The sequence below is a fragment of the Lycium ferocissimum genome, chromosome 12 (genome assembly GCF_029784015.1).
Source record: "Lycium ferocissimum isolate CSIRO_LF1 chromosome 12, AGI_CSIRO_Lferr_CH_V1, whole genome shotgun sequence".
Lineage (NCBI taxonomy): Eukaryota > Viridiplantae > Streptophyta > Magnoliopsida > Solanales > Solanaceae > Lycium > Lycium ferocissimum.
In genome coordinates, this window is record NC_081353.1 from 29,610,015 (window position 1) to 29,619,466 (window position 9,452).

Sequence of the window (9,452 nt, forward strand, 5' to 3'; positions counted from 1 at the left end):
ACTATCATAGATCTCATGGTAAAAAGAATGAAAAGAATTGGAAGGTTAAAGGTGAAGTTATGTTAGTATGAAAATGGTTGAATCTATGATTTTATGTGAGAGATGTTGAAGCATGGTGTAGCCGTGTGTGGACTGTTTTGTGAAGAAGTTAGTGAACTGTTTTTACTTGATATTTTGATTGTTATTATCATGAATTTTATGATGGAAATGAAGGTGTTTAATGGTTGGAGTTGAAACTAAAGTCATTTGTGAGTTGTTATAAGGATTATAAAAATGACGATATAGCGTAGTTGCGTATGAATTGATGTTGTACTTGTCGTGTGGATAGCTGGTCATAACTTACTGAAATTATATGAAAAGAAGACATGAAATGATGTATAAAAATCGCATGTGGTTGGCTTAGTATGTTCGTAAACGTTTGCAAGAATTCCGAACATCGTTATGTTGTCGGTTAGGAGTTTTGGACATGTTGTGGTAGTGGACTGTTTTGGACTTGTGTTTTCATTAAGTTGGAAAGAATAATTATAAGTTAAGAGTATACATCATATTGTATGTTGGATGGGCTGTTATAAGTTGTTACATGCAAACGTTAAGGCTACAAACTAATAAAAGTAACTTGAGAATGTCGAAACCGTATGTGAATCGTTATTGCATGTTATGAATGTGGGCTGTTTAGAATATTGTGTGGGCTGTCCGGATAGGTATTGAACACATAATTATTGATGTTGTATTGGTAGTATGTGGTTGGTTTAGATACAAGAGAAAACATCGCCTAAACATCTAGAAAGGAGTTACTAACGTTAGAATACGTTTGAATCTCCCTGTAGCTTAACCATAGTTGTTGGCGTCTTAATATAGGTTGAAGTATTATTGGGTAGCGTACACATATTGTGTGACGAATAAGCACTAAAGACCTTGTCCGATCGGAAGCACTTCGAAGGAAAAAGCCTTGGCGTGAAAGTTCGTGACACACGTTCGGCATTGAGGTAGGTTACGGTTTACTTTATGTCTAGACTCGGTTAGCGAAACGTATGTAAATAGTAGTGATTGACGGGGAAAGTATGATAGGCCTTCGGGCATGGTGTGGAGGTAAATTCCATCTAGGTTGGTATTTTGTTATGTGGGCTTGTCGCCATTATTGTGATATTATGTGGGCTCGTCGCCATTATTACGATATTGTTATGTGAGTGTCATTGTATTGTGATTTCATGTATTTGATATAATTCTCTCTCTCTTGTTCTCCAACGGTCATATGGAAGAGGAAGGTTATTGCGAGAATTGAATATTGAATTGCAATTCCTAGTATGAATCTATGGAACCTATGATTGCGGTGATTATTGAGGTTGATTCCATGCGAGGCATGCATCCCATATTCTATGTGCTATGTGATGTAATTATCACCTAGTTGTATCTTTATCACATACTAGCTCCCTCACCTTATGAAAGGAAGGGTAATATTGATGATTGAGCCGTGGGCAATAATATGACTTGTACTTGTTTATTGCATTGGTGATATATTGAGACCGATATCATGCATGACATGATTATGTATTACTTTATGTTGTTATAATGGTGAGGAGAGTGATTGAGAGACTCGAGGTTTATATGGGAGAGAGAGTGACAGAGAGACTCCGAGGTTTGGGAGATTGAGAGTGACGGAGAGAGACTCCGAAGAGAGATTGTGAGTGTTTGTTGCCCGAGGTTTCTTGCGGGAACGATGGAGTGTCCGTGCCCGAGGTCTTTGCCGGGATCGTGAGAGTGTGCTCGTGATCCGAGGTTATATTCGGAGCGAGTGGTACATGGACTTCGCGGGTCCCCCATGGGTCATGACTATGAGGCATTGCCATAGCATGTGTGTACGGGGAGTGGAGTGTGAGAGGTGACCCTTTGCGTTGCGTAACATTTGCATAGCACGACATTGCATTGCATAGCACTCCATTTGAATGGTCATTCATGTCATTGCATGGCACATTCTGCTCGATTGATTCTTGATTTGTGAATTATCGAGTTGTTGTTTGTGAGTATTTATTTTAAATTTGGATGGAATCGAGGTTTATAGAATTCTCCCTAGGCTTATAACCGAGATATTGAGATCCCTTGTGACTATCGTTAATGCAAGACTTTCTCATGTGCTAGATGTGTACTTGTGTTTGATTACTTATTTTACTTGTTGGTTGCTTCTTGTTTATATGCGTGAACCAACCATTGTCGGCCTATGATACCTACGAGCCTAGTGTTGTGCTCATACTACTCTTGCTACATTCCGGAGTGTAGAGTTATTTTCAGGCGATGTTCGGAGTCTCACGAATGCTTTCGAGGCATTCGTCAAAGGCGTTTGGGTGAGCTATTTGAGATATTGCAACCCGAGTCTCTCCTTAGATTTCATTTGTTCTCTATCCTTAAACGAAGTCGTATTATTTGAGTCCGTTATCTATTCAAATTGTAAACTTCTTAGAAGCTCTTGTATGAGTCTAGACCAGATTTTGGGAATTTCTTATAATAAAAGTATTTATTCCGCATGTTGTATCAAATTAAGGTAGTTATCCGGGAATAAGGGTTCGCCCACCAGGAGGGTTAGTGTGGGTGCCCGCATGATCCATGATTTGGGTCGTGAAATTAGTCGTGTGTCAAGACTCCGAAACGTCAATATTTTATATAGAACCTGATATTTTTTTTTCGACATACAATAATGCGGCCCAATACATCAAGGATACATAGACGTTCGGATAGTCATTTTAGGAGTTGAAAAGGTGCCCGAAGTAAGTTTTGTTTGAAAAATTTAGTGTTTTTTTTATACTTTGACCAACGATTAGTCGTATGTCAAGACTAAACGTCAATGTTTTATATAGAATCCGATATTTTTTCTCGCTTAATGTAGGCTCAATACATCAAGGATACGTAGACGTTCGGATAGTCATTTTAGGGATTGAAAAGGTACCCGAAGTAAGTTTTGTTTGGAAACTTTAGGGTGTTTTATTTTTTAAGATTTTAATTTAAGCGTGTTATTTTTTAATCAAGACATAACTTTATTTTAAATAAATATAATTCTAAAAAATATAGGGAGAAAAACTAGTTGTAAAGTGGTCAAACTTTGGATGGTCATAACTTTGCGCTCGGACGTCCGTTTTACGCGTTTTTTTTTTTTGAACTTGCGTATTTTTTGGAGATCTATGCGGACAAACGGCCGCAAGGCGGTTTGGCCGAGCCAATTTTTTTAAAAAATATCTTTTATCCCATTCAATTTCAATTTTTCCCTAAATTGGCCTAAAATTTTCAGTTTTATTTACTTATAAGATGATGATACGCAATAGATTTCAACGTAAAAATCCCGCGGTAATGTAGCCGTGAATGTCAATTTCACTTCGCGGTTTCAATTTTTGAAAATAAAGTTTTGGCTAATTTTCTCGATATATAAAGTTGACTAAAATAACCTCATCATTCAAACAAAACTTACTTCGGGAACCTTTTCAACCCCTAAAATGACGATCGAACGTCTACGTATCCTTGATGTATTTGCCTACATTATTATACGAGAGAAAAAAATATCGGGTTCTATATAAAATATTGACGTTTTGGAGTCTTGACACACGACTAATCGTTGGTCAAAGTATGGAAAAAACACTATTTTTTTTTCAAACAAAACTTACTCTCGGGCACCTTTTCAACCCCTAAAATGCCGATCCGAACGTCTACGTATCCTTGATGTATTGAGCCTACATTATTGTACTTAAAAATATCGGAGTTCTATATAAAATATTGATTTTTTGAGTCTTGACACGTGACTAATCATTGGTCAAAGTATGAAAAAACACACTAAGTGTTGCAAAAAAAAAGTTTACCAATTTTTTTTTTTTTTGTATTTTCCTAGCGCGTAAATCGTGCGCTATGCAAAAAAAAATTCTTTAGCGCTAAGTAAAATCTTACGCTAAAGCTACTCTTTTAATGGCTCCATCTCCGTGAACTGCTTTAGCGCAGTTTTTTACTGCGCTAAAGATAGTTTTGTAACTTTTTTTTTTGTTGGGTATTTTGGTTCACTTAATTTTTTATTGAGTCATTTTAGTTCCGGACTCCGTTTAAATGATGGTTACTTATTTTTTACCGTTGCATTAAAAATCCATGAAACTTGTGGTACATAAGCAACTGTTCCTCTTATGACAATTGACAACCATCGAATCAGAAATGGAAGGAACCTCTCCGCATTGCAAAGATTAGGGACTTTACCCCTTCACGCACGAAATTCGTGCGTGAAAGGCCCAATTTGCACTTTTGCATTTTGGTCCTTTCACGCACTAATTTAATGCGTGAAACCCAATAATGTTTCCTTTTTTTTTTTTTTTTGTCTTTATGTTTTTTCAACTTTTTTTTTTGTGCTACAAAAGTCGTATTTAGTGACTAAGTTGTTTGCCTATTATACCATTGACCTACGTCTTTTAATTAACATGCCTTTAAAGGTAAATTGGTAATTGAGTTTATTCATCATATTTTTTCATTATCTATAAGTGCGGTGGCGGTACAAACACGATTCTTGCCCTCATTTGTACAATGAGCTTCACAAATTGTACACGCAATTAAAACTCATGAGTTATATTACTTGTACACTTTATCCAACTATTTTTATATCCCTCATAGACATATGTCATAAGTACTTAATATTTATTCCCTTCTCATGTATAGACATATGCACTTCAAATTTAATTCTCGACACATTTATTTCTCCGTGCACTTTTACTTGTTCACTTTTGACTTTTTATATTCTAGCCGAATATTTATTCTCTTCTCATGTATATGCAGTTCAATTTTAATTCTCCTACACAAATTTATTTCGTCCGTGCACTTTAATATGTTCACTTTTAACTTTTCACATTCTTTAAGAATTAATAAATCCCACGTGAATATATGCCATAGTACTGAATATTTATTCTCTTCTCATGCATACATGTGTGCACTTCTATTTTAATTCTCCGACACATATTTATTTCGTCCGTGTACTTTTATTTGTTCACTTTTGACTTTTCACGTTTTTGCTGAATATTTATTTTCTTCCCATGTTTCTAATATATGTAAGTGACTTGGGGGTACGAACATGGTAATTCAAAGTTGTACCAAAAGCTTCACAAATTGTACACTTTTGACTTTTCACATTCTTTAAGAATTAATAAATAAATGGATATATGCTATACGAATATTTATTCTCTTCTCATGTATACACGTGTGCACTTCTATTTTAATTCTCCGACACATTTATTTAGAAAACCGTGCACTTTTACTTGTTGACTTTTGACTTTTCACGTTTTTGCTGAATATTTATTTTCTTCCTATAAGCTACACAAATTGTACACGCATTGAATGCTTGTACCATGAGCTATATAACTTGTACACTTTATCCAACTATTTTTATATCTCCGTAGACATATGTCATAGTATTTAATATTTATTTCCGTTTCATGTGTAGACGTATGCACTACAAATTTTAATTCTCCTACACAAATTTATTTCGTCCATGCACTTTAATATGTTCACTTTTGACTTTTCACATTTCGGAATTAAAATTTGGTGATTTACGATATAACATATCGCATTTCTAATATATTATAACACTTAATATTTATTCCATAGACGTATGCACTTCAATTTTAATTATCCGACACATTTATTTCCTCATATTTTTTAATTAATTTAATAAAAATATTTTATTAGTTTTGCTTTTAAAAAAAATCAATATATACAACAATGATTCTTATGTTTGGATCTGAACAGTTAATTGACTGAGATGGATATCAACTTGTCGGTATACATATAAGATATTAAACAATTTAAAATAAAAAATCTAAAATCAAAATATTAATTTTCCCTCACCTTCTTACTAATTTTCTTTTTCACATTGATGAACAACTTTCATTGTCATGACTATGACAAATTTTTAAAAATAATTTACAAAATACAAACCTTAAAGACAGACTAATTAAAATGACTAAACATGTTCGGCATTGAGTAATATTACTACTATATATAAAGAGACAATCCAAAGAGTTTTATAGTACTTATTTACATTGTAACCATTTAGTTAGCTTGCCAACTAAAAAGAATTGCTCCTTCAAATAGTTGCCCTTATATTTGGTATTTATTACTTCATTTAACAAAGCATGTTTTCAATAAATCAAGATATTTTCAAACCTTTTTTTGTAATACATGGCCCCTTAGACTAACTTTTTGGAGGTGAGGTATGTACCATGATTTTTTTCTATGTCTATTGCCCCTACATTATTTCTTTTTTACTTGGGTTGCCACATCCAATGATGATGTCATCTAATAGAAAAAGTTATGCACAAAGATAATCTAAATTGGTAAAAATATTAATTTTGGAGAACTCAATCGGTACCGGCAGAGCGTCGATCATATTTTCTTAGTAATTCTAAAATTGCCATTAAATTTCTCTTGATCTAATTTTTATTAAAAAAAAATTATTTTGAATATGTAAAGGTTTAATGATGTAACACAATTATACAATACAAAATAAATTTCAAAATCGGTACTTAAAGAAAATAAAAATGAGAAGGAACAAAATTATTAGATATATACGTCGTTGCACCAAGACATGACTTAATTATTTAAATATAGCCAATGCTAATGTATTTGGGGCTATATCATAGTAATTATATTATTATAACGAAAATTTAGAAAATTTATTAGATAAAGAAAAAAGAAAAAGAATATCATTTCCTCACATGCATTTCTTAAAAGGAAAAAAAAAATTAATTAAGAAAAATCATTATTTTTCATATATCTTTTAAATATTTTGAATAGTCAAGTATTGAAATTTATAGTTTTTTTTATATAGTTTTTAAATATGTAAATTTTTAAAGATTGTATGCCCGAATTCACTGTCAAAATTAAACTGTTTGACTTTTGAAATTTAAACTGTGACACATACATTGAAATTTAATGATTACTTTATTACCTTGATCTTGGGCCTGGACTCAGCACGGGCTTCCCGACACTAGTCATTATATAGAGGGAGGGGATAAAAGAAAAGGAGAGTGACATATATGAGATTATAGCAGATATTTCTAGGCTAGAGTTAAGCTGAAGCGGTCATTCGCACAAATGTCCTTATTCGAGGTGGTCTTTAATTTATGTCCCTCAAATTGCTGGTCTTTCATTTTTGCCTTTCGCACTTTAAGTGACCGAATATATATCCCTGAGATTCTGTGTTCAAACCCCAACAGAATATAAAAAAATAAAAATTGCAAGGCCGAATTTTGTAGCAAATTAGGCCTAGTCATGGCAACCTAACTTTGTAAAATCTGCGAGAAAGAAAAAAAAAATTTCGTCTTGCGCCTTAAGGCATAACAAAAATTCGCCTTATAAGATAGAATTTTTGCGAAACTTTGTCTTTCCAAATAATATTTTTTTACTGAGCAAGAGTTGAAACTCAAAACCTTAGAGTATTTTTGACCACTTTCTAAAACAAAGTGTAAAAATTAAAGACCAGCAATTTGAGGAACAAAAATTTAAAACCAGCGCCTTTGGAGGCCAATCCGCGTTAAAAAAAAAAAAAAAAAAAATCAAGCTGATGCACCTTTAAGGCCCAGTAGAATTTTTGGTCTGATCCAGATATTTCACGATAATGGGCTTAGGTATATATATATATATATATATACATACGTTACCTTTATAATTCTAACCTTATTTCGATTCCCTCTCAAATATAAACCCCTTGGGTTCTACAAGCTTCCATCCCAGAGCAGAGTTAATCAGGTTTGCGTTTAAATTCTGCTAATCTTAGTGAATTAATGTTTCCAATTCTTAGTTTATTTTTTACTTCCCCTACCACAACAACAACATATCCGGTGAAATTCCATAAATTTTCGTCTTGAGAGGGTAGAGTGTACGCAGACCTTACCCCTGATAGAAAATCCCTGATAGAGAGGATGATTTTTACTCCCCCGTGCCAAAATAAGTGTCGTTTTAGCGAAATAGAAATTGTCCCAATATAAGTGTCGAAATAGATATTGACCCAATATAAGTGTCTTTTATAGCCAAAAAAAAAAAAAAAAGTTCCCAAATTAATTGTCGCTTTAGGAATTCAAGACAAAAATTAGTAATTGCTTCCTACAATATCCTTATATTAAAGAAGTACTTCAATAGTGCTCAATTCTCAAGAAACATATGATAAATAGGGGCAACTTAGTAAAAGATGTCATTTATTTATTACTCCCTCCGGATCAAAAAAAGAGTCCACTAAGCCATTTGCACACACCTTAAGAAACTACTCACACAAAAAAAAAAAAAAATGTAAATTGACTAAACTACCCGTAATTAAATAGGCATTGGGATTTAATCACATAACAATTAATCGGGGCAAATCTGAAAAGATAAGGTTAATTGTTTCTTGATTTAATAAGTATACACTTTTTTTGACCTAAGAAAAAAGGCTAAGTGGACACTTTTTTTTATCCGGAGGGAGTATTTTCTTAATGGGTATCAAATGAGCTAATCCAACACTTATTTTGGGACGAAGCGAGTAATTATTATTTTTCAGACTTTGTGATCTGTAGTATTTTAATTGTGTTTATTTTCTGTTGCATTAATTAATTATTCCTCCTTGTTGTTTGACAATGGGGAGTGTAGATTATAAGACAAAGACTTGTATTTTCTTGATTTCATGATGTGAACTATGTGTTTTGTTAGGATTTCACGGTCGATGATTTATAGGAACATGATTCTTTGTGACCCAAATGTTTTGTTTGACTTTGATTTGTGTCAAATTGGAATAGTGAGATATTTGTGGTGTTCCTTTTTGAGCTTCATATGTTCAATACATTTAATTTTAGATGTTGATTTGGGTTTTATGATAACTGTTGGATTTAGAAAACCTTCAATGCCAAAGAATTATTGCCTTAAAGCCCGAATTCTTTACTGGTGTTGAAAATAAATGGTTCGAGGAGAATAGACAAGATATAGAGACGATCATATTACCGAACCAAACTAGTATGAAATTGAGGCGTAGTTGGTTATAGTTAATTGATTGATCAGCGATAAATGTCCTTTGGTGATACGTAGGAGCAAGCTAAATAATGTGCTTATATAAGAACTAGAGATGAAGGAACTATAAGAAAAAACATACAAAAGCATTACAATACAGCCAACCTAATGCATGCTGGTTTGTTGTTCAGGGATACATAGCATGCATCCTGTACTCCCATTTAGACCACCCTTTAGACCATCGTTTGAAGTTGTAGAAGAAATTGAACAACCCCATAAAAATTGCACCACCCACTTGGTTTAAAATTGTCCGGAAGGTCTCACACAAATTTACTGGAAAATAAATGCATACAAAATAAAAGTTAAGGATTTATATAAGCAATATTAATATGTTGGGATTAAGGCCTAGTTATTGTTATTTATGTTTGTTGTTTCATAGAGCTTTTTAGTCGATTAGAGACTTTTGA